The 26,529-nt window shown below is 45.4% G+C and overlaps 1 long non-coding RNA gene across 4 annotated transcripts in view; it reads right to left on the minus strand.

The window, feature by feature from the left end:
- Positions 1-26,529, minus strand: part of LOC118555500 (uncharacterized) — an 85,121-nt gene that overhangs the window by 27,517 nt on the left and 31,075 nt on the right. For all 4 annotated transcript variants that reach the window (XR_013444573.1, XR_013444572.1, XR_013444574.1 and 1 more), the window contains one exon: positions 22,350-22,517. This is a non-coding gene — a long non-coding RNA (uncharacterized LOC118555500). The remainder of the gene's footprint in view (positions 1-22,349; positions 22,518-26,529) is intronic.

Genomic DNA, 26,529 nt, shown 5'->3' on the forward strand with positions numbered 1-26,529 from the left:
TTTTTAAATGGGAAAGACTTGAACAGATACTTCACCGAGAATGATATACAGATGGCAAATAAATGCATGAAGAAATGTTCAACATCACTAGCCATTAGGCAAATGCAAACTGGAACCACAGTGAGATGGTACTACATACCAATTTGAATGGTTAAAATAAAGAACACTGATCACACCAAATGCTGATGAAGATGCCAATAAACTGGGTCTCTCATTCATTGTTGGTAAGAATGCAAAATGGTACAGCCACTCTTAAAATCATTCTGGCAATTACACACAGAGTTATCATATGACCCAGCAATCACACTCCTGGGCATTTATCCCACCGAAATCAAAATGTATGCCCCCACAAAAAACTGTACTCAAATGTTCATGGCAGCTTTTATTTGTATAGCCAAAAATTGAAAACATACCAAATGTCCTTCAATAGGTGAAGAGTTAAACACACTGTGGTACATTCATACCATGGAATACTACTCAGCAATAAAAAGGAACAAACCATTGATACACCAAACAACTTAGATGGATATTAAGGGTACTATGCTGAGTGAAAAAAGCCAATTTCAAAATGTGATAAGTTGTAAAGATGAAGAACACCTACTAGGTTACCAGGGGTTAGGTGTAAGGGAGGGAGGAGATAACTGCAAAGGGGCAGCCTGAGGAGCTCCCATTGGAGTGATGGGACAGTTTGGTCTCTTGATTGTGGTGGTAGTAGTTATAAAAATCTACACAAGTGATAAAGTGCCATACAATCACAAAGGCATACAAAATATAAGTGCATGTAGGGGTGCCTGGGTGGTTCAGTCAGTTGAGCATCTGACTCCTAGTTTCGGCTCGGGTCGTGACCTCAGGGTCGTGAGATCGAGCCCCACATCAGCTCCACGCTCAGCGCAGAGTCTGTTTGGAATTCTCTCTCTCCCTTTCCCCCTGTCCCTCCCCGGCTCTCTTGCTCTCTCTCTTAAAATAAACAAATCTTAAAAAAAATAAGTATATGTAAAACTGATGAAATCAGACTAAGATCTGTAGTGTAGTTCACTGTATCATGCCAATTAATTTTCTGATTTTGGTTGTGAAAGTTACAGTTATGAAAGATGTCACCAATGAGGGGCAGCTGGGTGGTAGGTACATGGAACCTCTCTGTAGTATTTTTTCAATTTCTTGTGAATGCATAATTATTTCAAGATAAAAAGTTACAAATTGGGACACCTGGGTGGCTCAGTGGGTTAAGCATCTGCCTTCGGCTCAGGTTATGAACCCAGGGTCCTGGGATCAAGCCCCACATGGGGCTCCCTGCTGAGCGGGAAGCCTGCTTCTCCCTCTGCCACTCCCCCTGCTTGTGCTCTCTCTCTCTCTCTCTGTCAAATTAATAAATAAAATCTTTTTTTAAAAAAGTTACACATTGATACTCAATTCAGTTATTGGCAAACTTTTCAGTATATTGGGAACAACTTGAAAAATGTAAATCTACATCTTCAAGTGTAAATTTTATGAAATCTAAATACAGATCAAGTATTTCTGGTGAAAATTTATCATCCAAATTGAAATATGCTGTAAGTATAAAATACACACCTGATCTCAAAGACTTCATATAAAAATATCTAATAATTTTTATAGTGATTATATGTTGAAATGCAGCAGATCAGATATATTGGGTTAAACACAATATACTATTGAAATTAATCTCACCATTTCTTTTTACTTTTTTAACGTAGCTACTAGAAGATTAAAGATCAGTGTGTGATTCACATTATATTTCTATTACACAGTGCTGCTATAAGGTGTCCCACAGGTAAAAACTTCAGGAAGCAGCTAGCACTCCTAGACTGGGGGGCGTGGGGGGTAAGAGAAGAATACATAATTACTAAAACTTGGGGGAGGGCCCCCGTGGAGCTGAAATTCAGGCTTCTGAGAAGGAAGTGCCTGCTAGCTGGTGCTGGGATCTCGGAGCTTGGAGGAGGGTCCCTGGGTGCTAGGGCTCAGACTTTCGAGAAGGAGGCACAGACCGGTGGTGTTGTCTCTGAGTGGGGCATGAGGAAGCTCATTTTTCCAAGTGATGGAAAACCGCCAAGCAAATTGAGCTGGTGCTATAGGAAGGCGCTGGTGTTTCTAGGGTGAAAGTTCGCGTAGCCGGTAAGGGGCAAAGCCAGACCGCAAACCCACACTGTCAGGCTCCAGTCTGTTCTCTTAGAAATCCATACACCATGCTGCTTCCCGAGGGCCCTTTCTCTATATTCCTACAGCACCTTAAGCATACCTCTGTCTTAGCATTGAGCATAATGGTTTGAAACGGTCTCTTTGTGTACCTGCCTGCGGCTTCACCATGAGGGCCGTGAAGCTTAATGGTCTCTGAGGCCGTGTGGGATCATGGTTAGATCACGAAGTGATCACCTCACAAGTCCTCACCAGTGGAATGTTGGTGAAAGGGGCGTGTGCCACATTCCGGCCAATCTCAGGAGCTCACCTGCCTTCTCCACTCTTTATCTCTTCCCATCTATTGGTTGGATGTCAGCATCCAGGGTGACCTTGGGTGCCATACACCAAAAATGACAGAACGAGTGTTACCTTAATGGGTATATAATTCTGCAGATACTATGTCTTGGCCCCACAGGGGAAGGGGGCATAGTATCCCTAGTTGCCAGGAGATTGCCAAGGTTTTTAAATCCACTAGCAGGGAGCTCACAAATTCTTTTTTTTTAAGATTTTATTTTTAAGTACTCTCGACACCCACTGTGGGGCTCAAACTTACCACCCCAAGATCAAGAGTCACATGCTCCACCGGCGGAGCCAGCCAGGCGCCCCAAGCTCACAAATTCCTATCAAAATTCTACTCCCACATACATGCCACATTTTGTGTAAGAACTATTCCTTTTACCTTTTGAACTTATGGATTATTTAGCTGAAGAAAATGGATATTCTTCTCTTAAAAGTTTTAGAGAATTTATTCACTCATTCTAAATTGGAGAGTACTTAACATGGATAATGCTTCTGGTATAATATTGCAATTATGTTATAATAGCACATTATTAATGTTGTTAAGAAAATCTGTCTGGTTTTATGCAAAATACACATTCATGGGGTGGGGGATGAGGTTGAATTCTAGTGCCTCTCTCATGAGAATAAAAGCATTTTGTTTTTTCATACGCCAAGTTATTAACAATGGGCCATCTTCAGACTCTGATTCAAGTCACGTGTTAACATACAAATGTGAACTTCCACCAACAACTTCATCCGACCAAGGTGTAAAAGGGACTGGCCCTCAGACACCAGTGTTAACACAAACGATACCCCGAATTCTCTCAGATGTAGGGGTTAGATTCAAGGAGGTGAAGGAAGTAGAATTTTTCTGGGTTAGTTGCTTTATTTTTTATTTTATTTTTTAGAGAGAGAGAGCAAGCACGAGTGGGGGAGGGAGGAGGGAAGGGCAGAGGGAGAGGGCAAGGAGACTCCCTGTTGAGTGGGAAGCCCAACACCGGACTGGAGCTGAAATCAAGAGTTGGTCGCTTAACCAACTGAGCCACACAGGTGCACGAGAAAGCAGTTGCCTTATAACCTTCCATCTGGGGTTCCTGCGTGGCTCAGTCGGTTAAGCATCTGCCTTCGGCTCAGGTCATGATCCTGGAGTCCCAGGATCGAGTCCCGCTGAGCAGGGAGCCTGCTTCCCCCTCGGACCCTCCCCCCTCTCATGCTTTCTCTCTCTCATGCTCTCTCTCTCTCTCAAATAAATAAAATCTTAAAAAATAAAACAACGTTCTATCTGGGGCAGCTGAGTGGTTCAGTCGTTTTAAGTGTCTGCCTTCAGCTCAGGTCATGATCCCGGGGTCCTGGGATCAAGTCCTGCATCGGGCTCCCTGCTCAGGGGGAGTCTGCTTCTCCCTCTCCCTCTCCCTTCCCCCGCCCCCTGCTCGTGCTCTCTCTCTCTCTCTCTCTCTCAAATAAAAAAATAAATCTTTAAAATAAATAAAGACATAAAACCTTCCATTACAAGAGGAAGCCTGGAACCTCTACGACAAAGTCGTAAGATTTACTTAAATTCCTTTTCAGATCACTATCAAGTTTTCAATGTCTACCTTTACACTTTGAAATACCATCAGTGAAGACACTGATCAAATATGTTTTTAGAAAGGTTACCAGCAACCTCTTGTGATGATCCTGCTGAGTGTTGGCTAAAGAGGCCAAAGAGAACGGAAGGAAGAGCTGTCTGTACCAGTGTTAGTGGGGTGACGGCAGGATCCAAGTGGAGAGACGTTTTGGAAGAGAAGTGACGATGTCTTGAAGGGCAATTTGAATGGTTCTTTATCTTTCTCTCCCTCTTAGCCAAGTAGCTGAGACGGGTGGTGGCTGACAAAGGGACTAGGAAGAGGGCTGGAGGGGCTCTGAGGACCAAACACAGGTACCAGCAGGGTTCTGACACAGTTACCAGGCTCTGGCGGGCGTTCCATTCTCTCTCTCGATCTCTCTCTCTCTCTGCACCCGCTGACATGGCCTCTTATATAAGCCTGAAATCCTCAGTTCCCCCCTCTCCTCAGTGATCCCGCCAGAATGTGGATTTCTGCCATGCTCACTTTCCTTTCACTGGCTTTCTCTCTCCTGACACTTCCCTACAGCAATATTTCCTACTTTAAAGGGACGTTAACCTCCCGTTTTGATGTGAGCAACTCTCAGTTCCCTCTAGCAAGTTAGGCTCGAAAGGAATGACATAGAGCTCGCAGATATTGGAATCAAAATTTATAAGCTTGTACAAAACAGTACAAAATAAATTTATTTTTATTAGATTGTGTGTCAGTAAAGTAAAAAAAAATTATTTTTATTAGATTGTGTGTCAGTAGAAGTAAAAAAAAAAAAAGATTATAGGTAGTACCTACTGGTAGGTGAAGGGGCTAGCAATTCACCCACAGATCAGCATGGATTAAGGCACACAAAAAGATTAAACTACTTGTATCTGAGATCAGCTGCCAACCTCCAAAATATTGCCCTTGGTAGCTTTCCACTATCCCTACAATTCTCACCAACAGGGTCACTCTTAAAGGGCCTTCCAAAGACACAGAGATACACGTTCTTGGAGCAAAGCAGCGACACAGTTCACATTGGCCTTGGCCCAGTCCCTGCTCAACAACTGGGGAGTGGTTTAAACTCTCTGAACTTTGATTTCTTCATTTGTTAAAAACACTCCTTTCTCTTCTCAGTAACTGACACCCATTTCTTGGCATCCCTGAGTGGCTGGTATTTAATATCCAATAAGATGCAAACTGACAAGATGGTCTCTCTTCCCACAGTATCTACATTTTATTTATTAATAGTCTCTTAGTAACTGACATCTGATGGATACTTACAAGCTTTCACCTAAGCCTCCCACTAGTAGTAGTCTGATCATATATCTATCTCTATCTTACCTGACAAAGAAATGGTCTGAGAGAGGTTTACATGACCTGCCCACCATTATGGGACAAATCAGTGGTAGAACTAGGATCAGAAATCCTATCTCCTCACTCCTGGCCCAGTGCACTTTCCGAGAGGTGAATATTTCCAACCTCTGTGTTTCTGGACCCTCCATGTTTCTAACCATCTGGACAGAAAAAGGGAGAGGAATCCCAGGCTTTGCGCTGAGCCTAAGACCACAAGCCTCACCTCTAGTTTCTTAGATGCACTGTGTGCTCTGACTCATGTCCAACCCTCTTCCTCAACTCTGGAAGCCCTTACCATCTGAAGTCTACCCATCCTGGCTGGACACCATCTCCAGGCAGCCCCTCCTGACTAAACCCACACTACAGTAATTATCTCCTTGCATTAAAATCCTTTAGCACCTGAGAATCCTGAACCCTCAACTAGTTGGATGTGTGTGTGTGTGTGTGTGTGTGTGTGTGTGTGTGTGTGTTGTAATAGTAGTAATAGTAGTAGTTCTATACACCAGATTTTAGGGCAAAAAAAGAGAAAAATGAAAACATACCAAACTATCAGAGGTTTAATCAAACTGCCAGATTATTCTAGGCTATGACCAGGATTAATACAAATTCAGTTCAACTTCTTAAGTTTGTCTCTCCATCTAAAATTCTGAAGTAATCACTGATGGTAACTAGGTCGGCTCAGAGGCTCTGCAAGATCCTCGTGGAAGAGAGAATCAGTGGTCCCGAGGCTGTCTTCCTTTATGAAGGGAAGTAGGCTCAGATATTATGGAAAGATCGGCCAGATGAACCCAAATGCGGTTTCTCCTTAGCCCCAAGTAAACCAAGAAATTCTGCCTGAGGAGCTTCTTAACCCTAACCCTAGTGTTTCTTGGGGGTTGTGTTATTCTCTGAATGTGACATATATGTCTATTCCAGCTTTTCAAGCAGCATCTTCTGCTGCTCTTGGGTGCAAGAAGATGGGCATTTCACTGATACCTGGGACACTTTCGATCACAACCACACTATCCAAAGCTGACCTGGGCATGTCCGATAACTGTATTTTTCATCCAGTTGACAAGTGAAATTTACAGCAGAAGGGATCAAAGCCCTGGCATGCTGGGATGGAAATGTGCACGGGAATTCCAGAACTGAAAAGGCCAGCAACCCAAGAGAATAAAGGGCCCTGGGGAGTTCTGAAGCCCTTGTTCTAAGAAAAGGAAACAAAATGGGGTTCTCTTTCATTTTGAAGGATGAGGAAATGGTTTAGGATGACAAGACCCACTTGGAAGTGATGAGCTCTCCCGTGTGAACTTTAGCTACACTAAAACGAATGGTGGCAAGGACCAGCACCATATGCTTGTTAGTTATATTGACTGAAGAGTTACAGGGCTAGCTACCCTTAGGAGGTAAAACTCTTCTGGGTGTCCTAGCAAAGTGAGGTGGCACCTCCTGCTTAGCGACAGGGGACCATTTCTGAAGTCATGTCTACTAAAATGTCCTTTAGATATTGAGGTCAGTCTAAAGATTTCCATACTCGTTCAGTTCAACAAATAGTCCTCCAGTGTCTATTTCCTTCCCAGTTGCTAGTTGCTAGAGACGCAGAGATAAAAATAACAACTAGTTGTAATAGTCAAGCATTACCAAGAGGGTTTTGTTTTGTTTTGTTTTGTTTTGTTTACTATGAGAGACCCTCTGCTGGGTGCTCTAGATATATCATCTCGTTTCATTCTTTCCATCACCCTGTGGGGTATTCTTTGCCCCACTTTACCAATGCAGAAAAGGGCGTATAGAAAGGTTACCTAATTTGTGTAAGGTCACACAGGTAGTACACAGCAGAGGTGGGACTTAGTCCCAGGTATATCTAATCCCAAACTGCGTGATCTAACCATGATCCCACACGGCCTCAGAGACCATTAAGCTTTACGGCCCTCATGGTGAAGCCGCAGGCAGGTACACAAAGAGACCGTTTCAAACCATTATGCTCAATGCTAAGACAGAGGTATGCTTAAGGTGCTGTAGGAGTATAGAGAAAGGGCCCTCGGGAAGCAGCACGGCGTATGGATTTCTAAGAGAACAGACTGGAGCCTGAAAGTGTGGGTTTGCGGTCTGGCTTTGCCCCTTACCGGTTGGGTGAACTTTGACAAGTTAAACCTCTATGTGCCTCAGTCTCCTCATCTGAAAAGAGGAATAATAATAGAATCTAACTCACAGAGCCATAATGAGGATTAAAAGTGCTTAGAATAGTTCCTGGCACATAATAAACGCTATACATGTGTTAAGATAAATAAGCTTAACTCTGAATGGGATTACAGGAAAGGCTTCTTGAAAGAGCTGATGCCTGGTTTGAGTCACAAAGGATGAGTAAGAGTCAGCCAGGTGAAGGAAAGTGGCAAAAGTGGGCCAGGCAGGGGGAGAGCATGAGGCCAAACCAGCATCGTGGGTGGAGGTTAACTTACACGCAGCTTGGTAATTCTAGACTGGAGCATAAAGTGCAAAAAGGAGAGAGGTGGGGGGAGGTTCTGGAAAGGTCTTGTATGTCACCTGAAGGAGTCTGGACTTTATTTCACATGGACCGGGGAACCATGGAGATAAAGGGTTTTATGCAGGGGCACAATATGAATAGATGTACATAGGAGGATAGATTTGTTATATGGTCTAAAACTTACTTGAAAAATACTCAGCACAGGGGCACCTGGGTGGCACAGTCGGTTAAGCCTCTGACTCTTGGTTTCGGCTCAGGTCATGATCTCAGGCTCATGAGATCAAGCCCCGTATGGGGCTCCACACTGGGCGTGGAGCCTGCTTAAGGTTCTCTCTCTTTCCTCCCTCTGCCCCTCCCCTGCTGTTCGTGCACATGCACTCTCTCTCTAAAAAAAAAGTACTCAGCACAGTGTGCAATACACACACACCTATGCATGTACACGTACATATACATACGTCCTAGGGACAGCTAGTATCTAAGTACCCTAATGAGGAGCACACGCCAGCGGTGCTTAGTTTGCATCTGAAAGACTAATTATGAATACACACTCTAGAGGCAGCGCTGGAAAGCTTCAGTCAATCTACCTAAATCTGCACGAGAGGGTTTGCTCATTAATATAAGGGATGTTGGAAATAAACTTTCACTGGTGAAATAAATGGTATTCTAGATTTATGGATCCATACTGTCGTCTGCCCTCGCGTGAATGGGGCCAAAGAAACTGATGAGCCCAGAGTGGCATTCTAAGTCTAGGAAGCCATAGGTCCTGCGTCCTGACACCTAATGGAAGATTCCATCGCCCGATCTAACCACAAGTTTAGCTAAAGTGCAACTACTGGAGAACTGCTGAATGTGCTTCAGTGAACCTTTCCTGCATGGGGCTTCATGGTCTTATGAGGACAGGTTGTGGGACTGAGTCTAACCACTACTAAGTGTGTGCTTGGCAGAACTGGGTCGAAGCCCTGTTTTCACTAGAACAGACCACCTGGTAGGGAGATTGTGCGGGGTGGGGTGAGGATGACAACCCACAGCTATCTCTAGTCAGTGGAAGCTACTGATAGTCACTGAGAAATCAGTGACGATGTCAGAGGCTAAACAAGCTTAGCTCGATTTGCAGGAGGGCAAATACAGAGGCTACTGCAAGTGGCTCAGTCAAGAGATGACGAACAAGAAGGTCTGAATGAGAGCAGTGCCGGTCAGTGAAAAGAAAATGGAGTCAAGAGCTACTTAAGAGGTAAAATCAGAAAGTCTTGGTGATCCATTGGGTGGTAAGGTCCAGGAGCAGTCTGTGACAACTTCTAGATTTCTTGTTTGAGTGACTGGGTAGGCACTGGTGACACTCACTGAGGTAGGGGACAGTAGAAAAGCCAGAGGAAGAGAAAGTTTGGGGGTGGGGCAGGGACAAGCATTTTGGGATACACTGAGTTTAACATCTACACGGAGACGTCCAGCAAGCATTTGGATATTAAAGGCTGAAGCTCAGGGGAAAGTCTGGGCTTGAAATATGGATGGGAAGCCATCAGCACACAGGGACTAGAGAATACTTTAAGACTGGATGATCCCTCACTTACCGTAATACAAAGTCAGTAGATGATGGTTAAAAAGTGTTGGTCAAGAAAACAGAAGGTGGAAAACAGCATTGTGTTTCCTCAAAAAAGCAAACTGTAGAATTGCCAAATGATCCAGCAATTCCATTTCTGGGTATATACGCAAAAGAGGTGAAAGCAGGGACTCAAGCAGGTATTTATACACTTGTGTTCATAGGAGCACGTTCCTAATGGCCAAAAGGTGGAAAAAACTCAAATGTCCATCACTGAACGAATAGAAGAACAAAATACGGTGTGTGTACGTGTGCGTGCATGAGTGTGTGTGTATAAAATAGAATATTATTCACCCTTAAAAAGGAACAAAAGTCTTACATATGTCACAACACGGATGATCCTTGAAGACATTATGCTAAGTGAAATAAGCCACACCCCAAAGGATAAATACTGTAGGATGGCATTTATATGACTTTCCTAGAACAGTCAAATTGCCAGTGGCAGCAACTAGAATAGTCATTGCCAGGGACCTGCAGGGAAGAGAATGGGAGGTTACTTAACAGGTACAGAATTTCAGTTTGCAATGATGAAAAAATCCTGGAGATGGATGGTGACGATTTTTGCACGACAGTGTGAATGTCCTTAGCGCCACTGAATACTACACTCACCAATGGTTAAAATGGTCAATTTTGTGCTAAGTATGTTTTACCACAATAATGGAAAAAAAAAGAAATAGCAAGATAATAATCATGTTCTTTTTTTAAAAAAAGATTTTACTTATTTACTTGAGAGAGAGAGAGGGAGAAGCAGGCTCCCCGCTGAGCAGACAGCCCAATGCGGGGCTCGATCCCAGGACCCCGGGATCATGACCTGAGCCCAAGGTAGACGCTTAACCGATTGAGCCACCCAGGCACCCCAATAATCATATTCTTTTGAATGACTGAGGTAAACACCACAAGGAACGCTTCAAGGAGTGATTGTTTCTGAAGAAGGAAAGGGGTAGGCATAGGGAGTTTTGCTTCTCATTATAAGCCTTTGGGACTCTTAAATTTCTTTTTTAGCTATATGCATGTTTTATATTATAGAAATAAAAACATTTTGAACTGTAGAAAGAAGTGGATGAGGGGCACCTGGCTGGCTCAGTCGGAGGAGCATGCGACTCTTGATCTCAGGGTCGTGAGTTCGAGCCCCACATTGGTTGTAGAGATTACTAAAATAAATAAACTGAAAAAAAGAAAAAGCAGATGAGATCACTCAGGGAGAGTTGGAGAAGTTGGTGGGAGAAGAGGTATCTTAGGGTAAAGGTTGCAAGAAACAATATTAACCACTAAAGCAAGGTACTAAAAAGGGTTATTACAAAGATCTGGGAGAATCAGACAGACATTTACTGCAGTAAGCACAACAGCAGCTCCCAGGATCTAGAAAGTTGTCTGGGTGCCTTCTCCTGGGCTCCCTCTCATCACTCCCCTCGCCCCACTGATCCCTCCCACAAAGCTTTCCCTCTCTCCCTCCTCTGCTACTCCACACCTCTCCTCTGGCTCGTGATCTCTTCCTTGCTTCTCTGGGAGCATCGACTTGATTTCCCCACCCCCTTCCCTGCCCAATAGTGTCTTCAGGTCCCTCGCCCACTCTCACGCGGCCAGAATCATAGCTTCAGCCTCTGAATCTATGCAACTTCTCAGCCCTCTTCCCTAACGGTCACCTCCCTCCATCTCGCTATACTCCTAGGCATCCCCCTCTGCCTAAATATCCATCCCCAGCCCCAGTGGCCAGGCCCGAGGCTTCACCATCCCTTCCTGAGACACTATGGCTGGGGAAGTATTGCCATAAAGGAGACTTAAGCCAGGCATTAACCCAAAATATAACTACTATCAAATAAGATCCTTGAGGAATACAGGAGTGGGAGAACAGGAGAAGAAAAGCCATGAAGAGAGTTTCCAGCGGGTCAGTGGTTGAAGGATGTTGAATGCTGTGGAGCAAGATTACTTACAACACAGACTAAAAGGTTTGGCATGGGGGTGAACGAAAAGAAAGGAAGTGGGACGTCACGTACAGACTATTCTTTCAGGAGGCTTGGCGGATAAGGGGGACATCGGGTAAAAAGATTTTTGTTTTTATTAAAACAAAACTGAGGTTTTGTGATGGGTTCGAATGTAGCAGAGTATAAAGGAAGAGTCAAGAATTGTCGGGGCGCCTGGGTGGCTCAGTTGGTTAAGCATCCGCCTTCGGCTCAGGTCATGATCTCAGGGTCCTAGGATCGAGTCCCACATCGGGCTCCCTGCTCAGCGGGAAGCCTGCTTCTCCCTCTCCTACTCCCCCCGCTTGTGTTCCCTCTCTCGCTGTCTCTCTCTCTCTGTGTCAAATAAATTAAAAAAAAAAAAAAAGAAGAAGAATTGTCAAGAGATGGGCGGGTGAAAAGGTTGGTGTTGAACAGGAGAGAGGACATGCTGTCTGTCCTCGGAGATCAGCAGAAAATCCTAAGAACTGCAGTTACAGCTTTTCGACTCAGAATTTGCCTTATTTTGCCATAGAGACCAACCCCGACCATAGACCTGCTCTTAATACAAAAAAAGAGGACCAAGGACAGAACACAGGGCAATGCCAACCCTTAACAGTGCGAGCGAGTTGCCGATTCCAGATCTGATCATTCAGGGTGAATGTTCAATATGGGTCTAGCTTTTTCTACAGTGTATGGCTCTGGACCCAAGCCCTTAACACCCAATTGGCTATAGGCCCCAGAAATGCCAACTAATAACCTTTACAAATCAAAATCAGGAAAGAAAATATGTAATGATGAAGTCATATATTCTAGAAAGAGGACAAGAGTGGGAACCATGAGATCGGCTACCTTCTCCCTGTGGGTGTCTGTTTCCCCCTATGTAAGCATGAAGGGGCTGGGGTAAGTTGCTTCTATGGCTCCTCCAGTTGGAACACTGTTATTCTTTGACCTCTGGTTTATCTATGCTTTTCTTGTGGTGGTAGCAATACTCTCTTACACTAATACAAATGGGTGGAAGCTGGCCACATTTTTTTCAAGCTCCTGATAAAAGGAAAAACTCCAGGGCGCCTGGGTGGCTCCCTCGGTTAAGCGGTTAAGGGTCTGCCTTTGGCTCAGGTCATGATTCCAGGGTCCTGGGATCGAGTCCCACAGGGATCCTGTTTCTCCCTCTCCCTCTGCCCCCCATTCGTGCTTGCTCTCGTTCTCTAGTGCTCTCTCTCTCAAATAAATAAATAAAATCTTTGGGGGAAAAAAAAAAAAGGAAAAACTCCAAAGAACCGGGACAATCACAAAGTATGGTAAATAGAAGAAAGTAGGAGTCAAAGGGAAAATGTGCTTGACCTCTTGCTGTTGATGTCCGCACTCGGCTGGACAATGGTGAGCCCGGGTTTCCTTGAGACCGAGTCAATGGTGCAGAAGTGGGAAAACCCAAACCACCTCTTTGTCTGGTCAAATGGAGACTGACTCCCCAACCCTGCTAACTTCGGAGGAGACTGAATATTTTCCTCTCTTCATAACATCCCTCGCAGTCGTCATAAGCATTAAGAATGTTCTAATCTATGTAAAAGAAAGGGGGTTTCACTATTGTTCTCAAGCAACCAACTGTTCTTACCACATCTTCAAAGCTTCACTGGGGCGGGGGGTGGATTAGACTCAGGACAGTATGCCCTGCCCACCTTCTTCCATACCTCCAGCTAGGAACAATTTACCAGTGTTCACACGCCTAGGCTCCTCACTCCTATTCTGAAGTCTAAAAATACTTTGGTAAGAGTGGGATTGTGAATAAAGATCGTGCTGTCCTTTCCACAAAAAGCTGGTACGACTGATCTATGAGTAAGCCACAGGCTTTCAGTTCTTTTGCAGGCTCGAAGATGGGATTATTCTGTCATCTCTACCCCCTCATGCTCTGGGGACCAACCAGCTTCCCTTGGTGCCCGGGGGAGGGGTGGGCAGGGCTAGAGGCAAAAGCAGTGGGCAACGCCTGGGGCCTCACTCTGGCCCTGTCCTGTGGTCTACCAGCAAGCCCCGTGTAGCCACAGGCCGAGTCCCCACACCTCAGTACTGAATGCCACAGGGCCCCCCACCCCCCACCCCCGCTCGGAGCACCGGTCCAGGCTCCCAGCTCCTGCTTCGGGCGGTGAGGCCGGGTGGGTCCCCTGAGCAGGGTATGGGGGGACGGACACCCTGCCGTCCTATTGCTTATACCGGGGCAGGTAGAGGTAGGCCCCAAGCCTGGATGAGTGAATTAGCGTGCAGTCGCCCGGGGCAGGGGGAAGAGCGTGAGCAAGCGAAGATGGAAGACGAGGTGAACGAAAATGGAAGGGGAGGTGGCTGCCTCTAGCTGGAAATGTCCGTGCCTCACCCCGCAAGGCTCCCGCCTGTGCTGGCTCTGAAGACGCAGTTCTTGCCTGTTGGTGGCCGGGCCTCAGCTGCCTTCCCAGCTTTCCGGTGTGGGCTTGCTTTCCGCGCCTTACCCAAGGACCACTGCCGTTATACAGTTTGCATCTGGTAAGAGCGAGGTGATAAATGGTGCCTTTGATTATTCTTCTGTTGGTTTAAATATCCTTTTGATGCACTAAAAGGGCCACCTCTATAAAATGCATAAAATAAGCAGCTGTCTGTGTTATGAGCCATCAAACTGAAAATGGATGAATTCAAGCACAGTCTGCCAAGGGACTCATTGCTGGGCATTGGCTAATTGACGGAAATGAGCTGCGTTATTGGACATACACACTCTCACTTCATTAGTTCTATGTGGCTGTGTCGGGGGCAGGCTGTGAACATAAACTTGGTGAAAAAGACCAAAGCTCTGGTAAACCCTGGGCAGAAGGGGAGCTCACTTTCTGGACTGTCCTGTTGCCCTCAGCTCCTGGATCAATCTGGCCACCTGAGACTGAATCTCTCCTCATTTCATCCTCCACCTCAAGTCTCTAATACTTGGCAGTTGAGTTCCTTTTATAAGTAGGACTTCAAGAATGGCCTACCTGTGGGGAGAAGGAGAAACTAAATAAAGAATAAAGTTCTCCTGAGATCCGAAGGTGCCCTTCTCCTTAGCTTTGGCTAAGTACACTGGATTCAAACACTTAAAAAAAAAAATTGGATTTCAAAGCTCTTGGTGTTTACATGGTAGTAGATAGATGAGACAGAAGCAAACGAGGCATCCAGCTTTCCGACTCAAGAGTGAATGCCTATGAAGGCATGATCCAGGTATATTTGTGAAATAAGCAACATTTGTTCTCAGCATGCCCCAAGTTCCCCCTTGGAACATTTCCCCACTTTCTAGCCCACATCCTTGGGTCCCAGCATCTCCTGCTGCCACTTGGACATGCAGGGTCATTTGTTCTCTGTCCTACCTCTAATTTAAGCTGGGGTTCCTATTCCTTAGCACTGGGCACCACTCCAGACCTGTCCTATACCTCAGATCAAATGGTTTTGTTCTAATCTCTCAGGACCCAACTTCAGAATGAGATATCCCCATAAGTGACATGTTTGCATTTTTTTTTTTTAGAGAGGTCTTCTGGAATTTGTTAACCTAGATCAGTGATTCTAATGGTAGACATTTTGGGGTACTCAGGAGGGCTGTTTAAGAACTCCTGAGACCGTTGTACTCATTCCTTTGTACGGGATCGGCTCGAGAATCACACAGGGGCTCCTGAGCAAGAACCATATGTATGTCTAGAAGTCTGCTAGCCACTGCTGTTCTGGTAGGTTCCCCCAAGTGGTGAGAGAAGTAATTCAAGACTAGTTCAGACAGGGGCACCTGGGTGGTGTAGTCAGTTAAGCGTCTGACTCTTGATTTCGGCTGCGGTCACCATCTCAGGGTTGTGGGATCGAGCCCCACATTGGGCTCTGCACTCAGCGCAGAGTCTGCTTGAGATTCTCTCTCTCCCTCTCCCTCTGCCCCTCCTGCTTGTGCTCTCTCTCTCTAAAATAAATAAATAAATCTTTAAAAAAAAAAAGAATAGTTGAGACACTCAGAGATGCTGCTTTCCGGTTTTAGAATTTAGAGATGTAATGCTGGTTTAGAAATTACTATCTACTTCTTGCCTCTCTACTTTTCTTCACCAGAAGAAACAGATTAAAAACTGGATAAGAGAAACATGCTAATCACTGTAAGTCATTTGACCAAAGGTGATTTAATTGCACAAAAATTATACTGTTACTACACTATTACAAAGCCTGCTCAGAGAACTAATCTGAATAAAATCGAGGAGCAATTCTTAAATTAAAAAATGTGCTTAAATGAACGTTGACAGATGCAACAGCGTGATGAATCTCGAAGACATTTGCTGAGAGAAAGAGCCAGTTTCAAAGTTACCTACTGCATGTTTCCATGTATATGACATTCTCAAAACAATAAAACTATAGCAATGGAGAACACATCAGTGGTTGCCAGGGTTTTGGGGTGGGGGTATATTACAACAAAGGGCTAGCACTAGGGAGCTTTGGGGGGATGAAGGAACTGTTCTGTATCCTGATTGTAGTGGTGATTCCATGAATCTATACCTGTGTTAAAATTCGTAGAACTGTACATACCAATAAGTCAACCTTCCTATATATTAATTTAAAACTAAATTAAGGGATAATTACTTTCCCCATTGGTTAGTCCTCTGCAAAATCATGTTTACCCTCTAAAAAAAAGTCAAGTGATAAGCTCAAGATGCTCCAGGTCTGAAGAACAGGCATGAAAAGGCTGTTGGGGAAAAGATGATGATAACCCTCTGAGCTCCTCCTAAGGAAGTTGTTGAATCTAAGGAGAAGGTAAAGCACGTGTTTGAGTTGGCGGCTAGCCATGAAATGGGCTTTGTAGCCAATCATCTACAGCCTCTCATTCCCCCTCATAGTTTCTCCTGTGGTCAGAGCCAGCTGACTGATCGACAAGGGTTGGGGGTGGCTTCTCACTATACGGAGTTAACTTAAAGGCCCATTTAGGCCTCATAGGTTGGCTCCACAGTGATCAGGCCAGTGATTCTGATTTTGGAAGGGCTAGAGTGGAAACAGGCTGAGATCCCATATTTTGGTTTCCTAGTGCCGCCCTCTGCTATGAAGATTTATATAGCAAATGCTTGCTTTTTCACGAAAGTGATTTTCAATTAAATTTGGTTACTGAGAATTTCCAGAAGGTGAACAATACCTCTTTGGATTATTAGAGGCCCCCTAAGGTGCTGCATACCCAGGTGTGGGGAGTCACTGCTTTTGTATAACTAGCCAGTCTGGTAGCCAGATGGCCAATGAGTTTAATGCCTACACAATGAGCCAGATTCCTTAATCCAGCTTCTGCAAACACATTCAAGACCCTAATTTTTTGTTGTTATCTTCTTTTTTTAAAATTAAACCTTTTATTTTGAGATCGTTGTAAATTCACATGCAATTGTAAGAAATAATCACAGTGAGCTCCTGTGTATCCTTTACCCAGTTTCCCTTAGTGGTAGCGTCTTATAAAACTGTAGGATAATGCCACAACCAAGATATAGACATCGCTACAACCCATCGATCTTGTGCAGATTTCCCCAGTGTTACTTGTAATCATTTGTTTGTGCCTATGTATTTAGTTCTATGCAAGTTTATCATGTGTAAGTTCATGGATCCACCAATGAAGTACAGAAATGTACTATCACCACAAGGATCCTTCCTGCTACTATTTGCAGCCACACCCACCTCCTATCTGCCCCATTCCCTAACCCCTGGCACCCACCATCCATGTCCCCATCCCTATACTTTTTGTCATTTCAAGAGTATTATATAAATAATCATACAGTATGTAACCTTTTAAGATGGGTTTTTCTCACTCAGTAAAACTCCCAGGAGATTTATTCAAATTATTGTGTGAACCATACCCCATTTCTTTTTATTGCTGAGTAGTATTCCATGGCATAGAATGATGTACCACATATTATTTAACTATTAATTTGTTGAAGAACACATGTAGGGGCACCTGGGTGGCTCAGTCAGTTAAGCATCTGACTTCAGCTCAGGTCAGGATCTCAGGGTCCTGGGATCGAGTCCCCATCAGGCTCCCCGCTCAGCAGGGAGTCTGCTTGTCCCTCTGCCCCTCCCCCTTCTTGTGCTCTCTCTCTCTCTCTCTCTCTCTCAAATACATACATACATACATACATAAAAAGAATGAACTGGGGGGACATTACTCTTTCCAATGTAAAGGCTTACTATATAGCTACAGTGATCAAGACAGTGCAGTAATAGTGGAGGGTAGACACGTAGATCAGTGGAACAGAATAGAGCACCCAGAAATAAACCCAAATTTGTTCAATTGAATTTTGACAAAGGTAAAAGCAATTCAGTGAAGGAAGGATAAGCCTTTTCAACAAATAATGCAGGAGCAATTGACATCCATAGACAAAAAACCCCAAAAAACAAAAAAAGAACTTTGACCAAACATCACACCTTATACAAACAATGGATCACAGACTTAAAGTGTAAAGCTATAAAACTTGTAGAAAAAAAAAAAAACACAGGAGAAAATCATGATCTAGGGCTCAGCAAAGAGTTCTTAGGCTTAACACCATAAGCATGATCCATAAAAGGAAAAAATATAATTGAACTTTGTCAAAATTAAAAGTTTTGCTCTATGAAAGATCAAGCTATAGACTAGAAAAAATATTTGCAAACTGCATATCTGACCAAGGATTTGCATCTAGAATATATAAAGAGTTTTCGAAACTCAATCCAATTAGAAAACGGGCAGAGGGCGCCTGGGTGGCTCAGTCAGTTGAGCATCTGACTCTTGGTTTTGGCCCAGATCATGATCTCATGACCTGGGATTGAGCCCAATGTCGGCTCTGCGCTCAGTGGGGAGTCTGCTTGAGGATTCTCTCCCTCTCCCTCTGTGCCTCCTTCCACCGTGCTCTCTCTAAAATAACTAAATCTTTAAAAAAAAAGAAAATGGGCAAAAGATATGAACAAACATTTCACTAAAGAGGATATACAAATGGCAAATAACACATGAAAAGATGTCCAGCATCACTAGCCATCAGGAAAATGCAAATCAAAACCACCATGAGATATTACTACACATATATCAGAATGACTAAAATAAAAAATAGTGACAACACCAAATGCTGGTGAGGATGTCAAGAAACTGGATATCTTCTCCCTAGAAGCAGACTCCCTACTGAGCAGGGAGCCCGATGTGGGGCTCGATCCCAGGACCCCGAGATCATGACCTGAGCCGAAGGCAGACACTTAACGGACTGAGCCAGCCAGGTGCCCCCATTTTGCTAATATTTTGTTGAGGACTTTTGTGTCCATGTTCATGAGGGATACTGGTCTGTAGTTTGCTTTTTTTTTTTTTTTTGTACTATCTTTGTCTGGTTCTAATACCCATCTGGGACCCTGATGATATAAATGTTGGATCTCTTGTTATTTCCCACAGGTCTCTGAGGCTCTATTATTTTACCAGTCTATTTTCTCTCTGTTGTTCAGACTGAGTATATGCTATAGATATGTCCTCAAGTTCACTGATTCTATCCTCTGTCATCTCACTATACTATGGGCCCAGCAAGTTTTTTTTTTTACTTTCTGTTATTATATTTTTTCAGTTTTATAATTTCCCCATTTAGTTCTTTTTTATAACTTGTCTCTCTCTGCTGAGATTTTCCATTTTTTCCATTTGTTTCAAGAGACTTTGCAATTGTTTATTGAAGCATTTTTGTGATGGCTGCTTTAAAATCCTTGTCAGATAATTCTATATTTTGATTCATCTCGCTATTGATGTCAGTTGACTGTCTTTCCTTATTCAAGCGGTGATTTTCTAGTTCTTAGTATGGGAGGTGATTTTTCATTGTATTTTGGCTATTATATCAGAAGACTATTTAAATCTTTTATTTTAGCGGGCGGTCACTCTAGGTTTAGCACACAGGTCCTGGCCTACTTTTGTAGGCTGTGATTTCAATGACAATTTATTTCTCAGAGCCTCTGCCATGCTATTTTGGTCTGCTTGTTAACGTGCTGACGGGGGCCCCCACTGGTCCGCGCTGGTGCCGCCTAAGGGAGCTGAAGGTGCTCCATCAGGCTGGGTTGCCTGAGGCCTAGAGGTGGAAGAAGTGAGTCTGGAGTCTGTGGAAACAACCAATCTTCCCTGGTTTTGCTTGCTCTGGTGGAACCTCCCTTGCGCATGCTGTATAGCATCCTGGTATCTCTCATAGGGAGAGGGCACTCTCAGGACCACGGGCCCAAACAGGCTTCCTGGGCCAGAGTACTTGCTGTGGTCGGATTTGCCCTTGATGATGGCCCGGCTGCACCGTATCTTGTGGTAAGGGAAAGGAGTCTGGCCTGGTGCCAGACTGGCCAGCAGCCCCGGCTGCTGAGTGTCAGAGGGGCTCCCTGCTAGATTCCCTTTGCTGGAGTTGCCAGGCCCACTGGTGTTGTCAGCAGGACTCCCTTTCAAACCCGAGGAAGAAGCTGCCTACCTGAGCCACCTCCTGTTGCTAGGCTGGGGGCTAGGAAATGCTGGGCCTGGTTCAGCTTCTTCTGTTGGGCAGGAAGTCATAAGGTGCCTTGCTACTAGGATACTAGGGCTAGGACGAATGTAGCTGCTGCTAAGTCCCGCGGTCCCTAACCATTCTGCCTTCCTCTTTACGCCTTTTGGAATTCTTCTTCGGTTGCCTCTCGAATTATTTCTAGGATTTATAGTTATACTTAGTGGGGAGGAGCAAGGAGAAATGAGTCTATGTCGTCTTGTCCGGACTGAAAATAGAAGACCAATTTTGCACTGGTTTCTGCTGTTGCTGTTCCTAGCAATGACTCAGGCTTTCATCTGCCTCCCTTTTCTGGGAAAAGAAGCTCAGGTGGCTTTGCCTTGGTTAATATAGCAAGCTCCCAGGTTGTTGTGTTTTTTTGGTGTGTGTGTGTGTGTGTGTGTGCGCGCGCGCACGCACGAAAGAGAGAGACAGAGGGAGACAGGGAGACAGACGGAGACAGAGACAGAGAGGAGAGAGGCTGGTAGAGAGCAGCCCTAAAATAGAGTCTGTGTTAGAGTGGGGCAAACACTCCGACAGGACATGGAGTTAGCTGTGGACCTGTCTTGCCTCTAAGATACTCCGATGCTACTATATTCACAGGATCGTATTTTGAGGAGTCAGAACCACCAAAATTTGGTATTTCCAGATGGGACGGTGGCAGAAAATAAGATTTTAAAACACTCTCCTCCCTTTGTGTAAAACCTCAGGACATCAGTGTGTGGCATACTTTGTGCAGCCCTGGTCCTCAAGGAAAACAAGATGCCACTGGAGACCACTGCCCATTATGGTAGGCTGAAAATCATGACCGCCCCCCCCAAAAATGTCCAATGTCCTAATCCTCGGGAACGGTGAATAGGTTACCTTACATAGTAAAAGGGACTTTGCAGGTGTGATTACATTAAGGATACTGAGATGGGGAGATGGTCCTGGATTATCCAGGTGGGTCTGATCAAATGCCAGAGTTCATATAAGAGAGAGGCAGGAGGGTGAGAATCCGAGAAGGCAGTGTGACTCTGGAAGCAGAGGTCAGAGAGTGTGAGAGAGATCTGAAGATATTCTGCACTGGCTCTGAAGATGGAGGAGGGGGGCATGAACCAAGGCATGTAGGCCAGCAACAACAGGAGACTAGCACACTGACAGAAGACAGGTGACCCGATCAGGGGTGGGAGGTCAGGGGGTATTGCGGGCTAGGACGAATGTAGCTGCTGCTAAAAGCAGGAGACTCTCCCGTCTGGGAAGGTGAAACCCAAGAGGAGATTGGCTCAGAGACGAGACCACTGCTGTCCAATAGGACCATCTGTGATAATGGAAACATTCGATACCCGCTCTCTCCAGGAGGGTAGCCCCTCGCCACCCATGACTACTGAGAACTTGAAATGTGGCCACTACTTCTGAGGCACTGAATTTGTAATTTGATTTACTCATTTAATTTCTATTTGAGTTGTAAAAGCCACATGGAGCTAGTGGTTGCTGTATTAAACAGGGCAGGTCCCTACCATTAAAAAGAGTGTGGCTAGGGGCGCCTGTCTGGCTCAGTCATTAAGCGTCTGCCTTTGGCTCAGGTCATGATCCCAGGGTCCTGGGATCGAGCCCCGCATCGGGCTCTCTGCTCAGCGGGGAGTCTGCTTCTCCCTCTCCCTCTGCCCCTGCTTGTGTTCCCTCTCTCGCTGTGTCTCTGTCAAATAAATAAATAAAATCTTTAAAAAAAAAAAAAGTGTGGGTAAGGTGAACACAAACTTATTCATTGACATTCTTCAAATGCTGGAAAACTCGCCCACCCAAAATAGCTTGTATCAAATTAAAGAGGCACCAACCCTTCTCTGGAGATCAGATTCCTCATAACCTCTACCATAATGTAACCACAAATCTAAAAGAGAAAAAACCCCATCTAAATAGCAGGTAAAATTGCTATCATGAAACCCAGAAGCTTCACAGTAGATGCATGAGGTCAGTCCCTGGCCAAAAACCTGTGTATTAGAAGAACCTAGACTAACGCTGATCGCAATCTCTGACACCTAAACGAGTAAAGCTGGAAGCTGAAGCAGATGGAATTTCAAAAGCACAGAAATCTGGGACCCATTTAATGGAGAAAGATATTCCTACATGCCTCAGAGGTCCAGGGCAAAAGCAGATGGTCAGAATGGCCACTCTGAGTCCCAAAACAAGGTCCTATTATGTTCTGAATCATCTGAAAAGACAAGGCAGTGAACGATGCAATCTTAGAAAGGAAGGAAGAAGGGAGGAAGGAAGGAAGGGAGGGAGGAAGGAAGGAAGGAGGGAAGGAGGAAGGAAGGAAGGAGGGAAGGAGGAAGGAAGAAAGGAAAGAAGGAGGGAAGAAACGAACTCAACAGAGGAAATGGGTAAGTGCAAAACAAGACAAAAAACTAGCTCTCTGCTCTCCTGCAAAACCTGCTTTTAGGGTCTGGCACCACGCTGTAGTCAACACTGCAGGTCCTCGTCACTGTCACTTACCAGGACCGGTATGTGCCCGGGTTGGTAACTCACTTCAAGTACCCTCTCACCATGAACCAGCAATACCGTTCTTCACCTCATCCTCCTGCCTTAGCTGCCTCACAACTTCCAAATCCGGATCGATGCGGTCATCCAGCACGGCCGTTCCCACCTCCAGGCTGCTGCGCCCTGGGGGAGGACAGAACACAGTGATATAGACAGGAGCGTCTCGAAAAGAGTGGTCTCTGAAATATTACGCAGCAGTTCAGTGCACGAGAGATCGATACGTGCCAATATGGAAAAACATTCAAGGCGTGTTACATAGAAAAGTAAGCGATATCACACCCCTAGCGTGGCTATCATCAGAAGGGTGGACACTGACGAGCGTTTGTGCCGATGCGGAGCAGCTGGGACCTTCGGAGACTACTGGCGGGGGTGTAAAATGACTGGAGGTTACAGTGACTTCGGAAGACAGTCCAGCAGTTCTTCAAAATGTCAACCATAGTTTATCACATGGCCTGGCAATTCCACTCCTAGGTAGACGCTCAAGGGACATGAGAATGTGTGTCCATACAGACACTTGTCATCGAGTGTCCGTAACGATGTTATTCATAATAGCCAAAAGCAGGAAACAACCCAGTGTCCACCAACTGATAAATGGCTAAACCCAGTGTGGTCTATACATACAATAGAATATTACTTGGCAATAAAAAGAAAGGACATTCTGGTTTATGCTACCACATAAAGGACCCTTGAAAACGTGGTGCTCAGTGAAAGAAGCCGGTCACAAAAGACCACAGAGGATATGCTCCCGTTTATATGAAAGCCCAGAAGAGGCAAATCTGTAGAAACAGAAAGGAGATCAGTGGTCGCTTCGGATTGGGGGGAGGGGGCAGGTGATAAGGGAGTGATCCTTCTAAAGGAAACAGGGTTTCTTCCCGAGGCGATGAAAACGTTCTAAAAATGGACTATGGCAGTGGTTGCACAGATCTGTGAATATACTACAAAACCACTGAATTGTACACTTTAAATGTGTGAATTGTATGGTATGTGAATTGTAGCTCAATAAAGCTGTTATTTTTTTTTAAGAAAGCAAGTGAAAGAATAATGCATGTACTATGAGCTCATTTATATAAAAACCAAAAAAACTACATATGCATGTAATATAAACATTTGTGAATGTATGTAAATACATAGAAGATGATTTGGAAGGATACCCACCCATCTGTTAGCATTGGTTACTTCTGGAGAGGGAAGCGGGGCTGGCTTCTGTAACATCACACTTCTCTGTTCCTCCTCCTACCACTCTGGTTGTTCTTCAAGTCACTTTTGTAGGCATTCCTTCCTCTGCCCACCCCCTTTAGAATCTCCTTTTACTCTTCAGGCTCTCCTTGAAGTGATGCTAAGACCATAACCTTTCCCGTGGCCTCAGCAACCTCCACCCTGGCTGGAGGATGGCTCACTCATTCCACAAATATTCACCGAGCACCTGCCAGGTACTGGGCTAGGACCTTTGATTCCTTCCTCCCCCTCCTCTCCCACCCCTCATCCCACGAATTCCACCAGTCTGATCCCTGATTAACATGTCCATCTCTCGCTCCTCCTTCTCTCCTTGGCCTTGGCCTCCCATGTAATCCCAGCCACTGTTGTCTCTCCTGGATCAAGGCAACAGTCTCCTCCCTGGTCTCCCAGCTTGTAAAGGCCATTCTCCACACAACAGCCAGAGCCAACTTTTAAAAATGGAAATCATGCCATATCCGTCTCCCTGCTTCAAAACCCTCCAAGAGCTTTCAGTTGCACTGTGTATAATATCTAAGCTCTTTACTTTGACCTAATAAGATAGAGCCATTGCCTAAATCTCGATTCTTAGCCCATCTTGTTATCCTCATTTGCTAGGCTCCTATAATTTCTCCCCTCTTGAGGGTCTTTGCACCTGCCTAAAATGTTCTCCCATCATCCACGTCTCAGCTCCAATGTCAGCTCCTCAGAGAGGCCTTCCCTGGTCATCCCAAGTAGGCCCTGACCTTGGTCAGTGTCTCATCACGTCACCCTGTTTTATTATCTCCCTTACTATCATCTGAAATCATGTTTCATTTATCAGTTTATTACACGTCTTCCCCACCCCTCAAATACAAACTCCATGAGCGTGGTGCCTCTCTGTTCCTTGCTCCTACTGAATCTCTAGCATTCGGCACAGTACCTAGCAGGTGCTTGATGAATATTTGCAGAATGAATGAGTCAGGGAATGGATGCTTGAAGCCACGGGAAATGTATGGTCTTAGCATCACTTCAAGGAGAGCCTGAAGAGTAAAAGGAGATTCTAAAGGGGTGGGCAGAGGAAGGGATGCCTACAAAAGTGACCTGAAGAAACAACCAGAGCATGTGACCTCTAGGTTTTGGGGCTTGAGCAACTAGATAGATGGTGGGTACCATTCACTACGACTGGAAGACTGAGGGAGGAGTGAGTGGGGGTGGGGATGGATTTAAGAATAGGGGTTTGCACATATTAAATTTGAGATGTGTGTTAGTCATCCAGCTGGAGATCCTAAGTAGCTGGCTGTATATAGAAGTCTAGACATTAGTCAGGTGGTCAGGGCTAGAGATGGAAGTTTGAAAACAAATTCATCAGCCTAAAGACGGCATGGAAAACAATGGGAATCACCTCGGAAGAAAGTGGAGAAAGAGAAATAAGAGGGCCTGACACAGAGTTCTAAGGTCTTCCGCATTTGTGCCCCTAATCCTAACCTCTTTCTTCCCTGAGTTCCAGAACCACTACCAGACTGTCTTCATAAACCCAGTGTGTCCCGAAATGACCACATAGACGTCTGCTCTCCAAAAGTGGTCCTCCTTCCGTATCCTCTATCCCTTCTTCATCAGTGGATCGGATCTCTTAACATCTCCAGTGCCATTCCCCACCTTTCCGTCCCTGCAATAGGTCCTTCAGTCCCTCGATCTCATCATCTCATGCCTGGAATACCACAATCGTCTCTTAGCCCGTAGCTCTGCCGCCAGTCTTGCCCCTCACTGCTGCCACCGGGGTCCCTTTAAAGTGCCCCGATCGTGGTACCAGCATACAGTAATCACATCAGCCAATATTTATCAAGTGCTCATCAGTGCCAAGTAAGTCCGTAAGTGCTTTACATGTATTGATTCTTTACAACAACCCGAAAGATCGGTACTATTATTATGCCCCACTGACAAATAAGGAAATAGAGACAGAGAGGGTTGAATAACTTGCCCAAGGTCACACAGCTAGTAAGTAGTGGATACAAGCCCAGAGTCTGTGCTTGTAAGCACTAGTCTCTCAGTATAGATTCAGTAAAGAAATGCCTGTTCAACGGATGGGAAATGGGGCCTGTGGGGCCTGTGATTTTTTTCATGTTATTATTCTGACCTTGACTATTTCATCCTTTCTTTCATTTTCAAATTTCATTTCATGCAAAGCTCAGACACAATAAAGTTCCAAAATCAAATAACGGATCTTCTGCCGGGGCGCTCAAGGGAGTCAATTGGGGCACAGGCCATTATCCTCACGCCCCGAAGCACTGGCAAGGTAGGGCTGATTTCTCGGTGTCCGGTGACTAGGGCCAAGGCACAGGAAAATAAGATGTCATAAGGTAAACATCATGACACCTTGACACAAGGCGTCGCCCCCGCAACCATTTCCGGGGAGCTCCGTGGATGCCAGGCACCTGGTGACGAGGTCCACACGCACTCAGTGCCTCCGGTAGCCCTCTGCGCGGTCAGCGCGGCTCTGCTCTCCACCTCCCAGGTGGGACAACGGGCTCACAGAGGGGACGTAACTTGTCCCAGGCTGCAGAGGTAGTCAGCGGCCAACCAACCGGGACGAATGCCAGGGGCGGCCGTGAACCGCCGTGGCAGCTGGCTTCCGGTCGCCTGGGGTCCCCCCCCGCCCCCCCCGCCGTCATCCGGAGCTGCAACCCCCCCCCCCTGCTGGATAGCCACCAGCCACGTGCGGCTCGAGACACTTAAATTCATTCAAAGAAAATTAAATTAAAAATCCAGTGCCTCAGGCACACTAGTCACATTTCAAGCGCTGGGAAGCCGCAGGTGGCTGCTGCCGGCCCGTGAGAGAGCGGCGACAAAGCCCACTTCCCGCCTGACGGGGCGTTTTCTAGGACAGCGCGCTCTCTCTGATGCGGCCGAAGCCTTCTCTCCGCTCTGCCAGTTGGGCACCTCT

The sequence above is a fragment of the Halichoerus grypus genome, chromosome X, assembly GCF_964656455.1.
Source record: "Halichoerus grypus chromosome X, mHalGry1.hap1.1, whole genome shotgun sequence".
Classification (NCBI taxonomy): Eukaryota; Metazoa; Chordata; class Mammalia; order Carnivora; family Phocidae; genus Halichoerus; species Halichoerus grypus.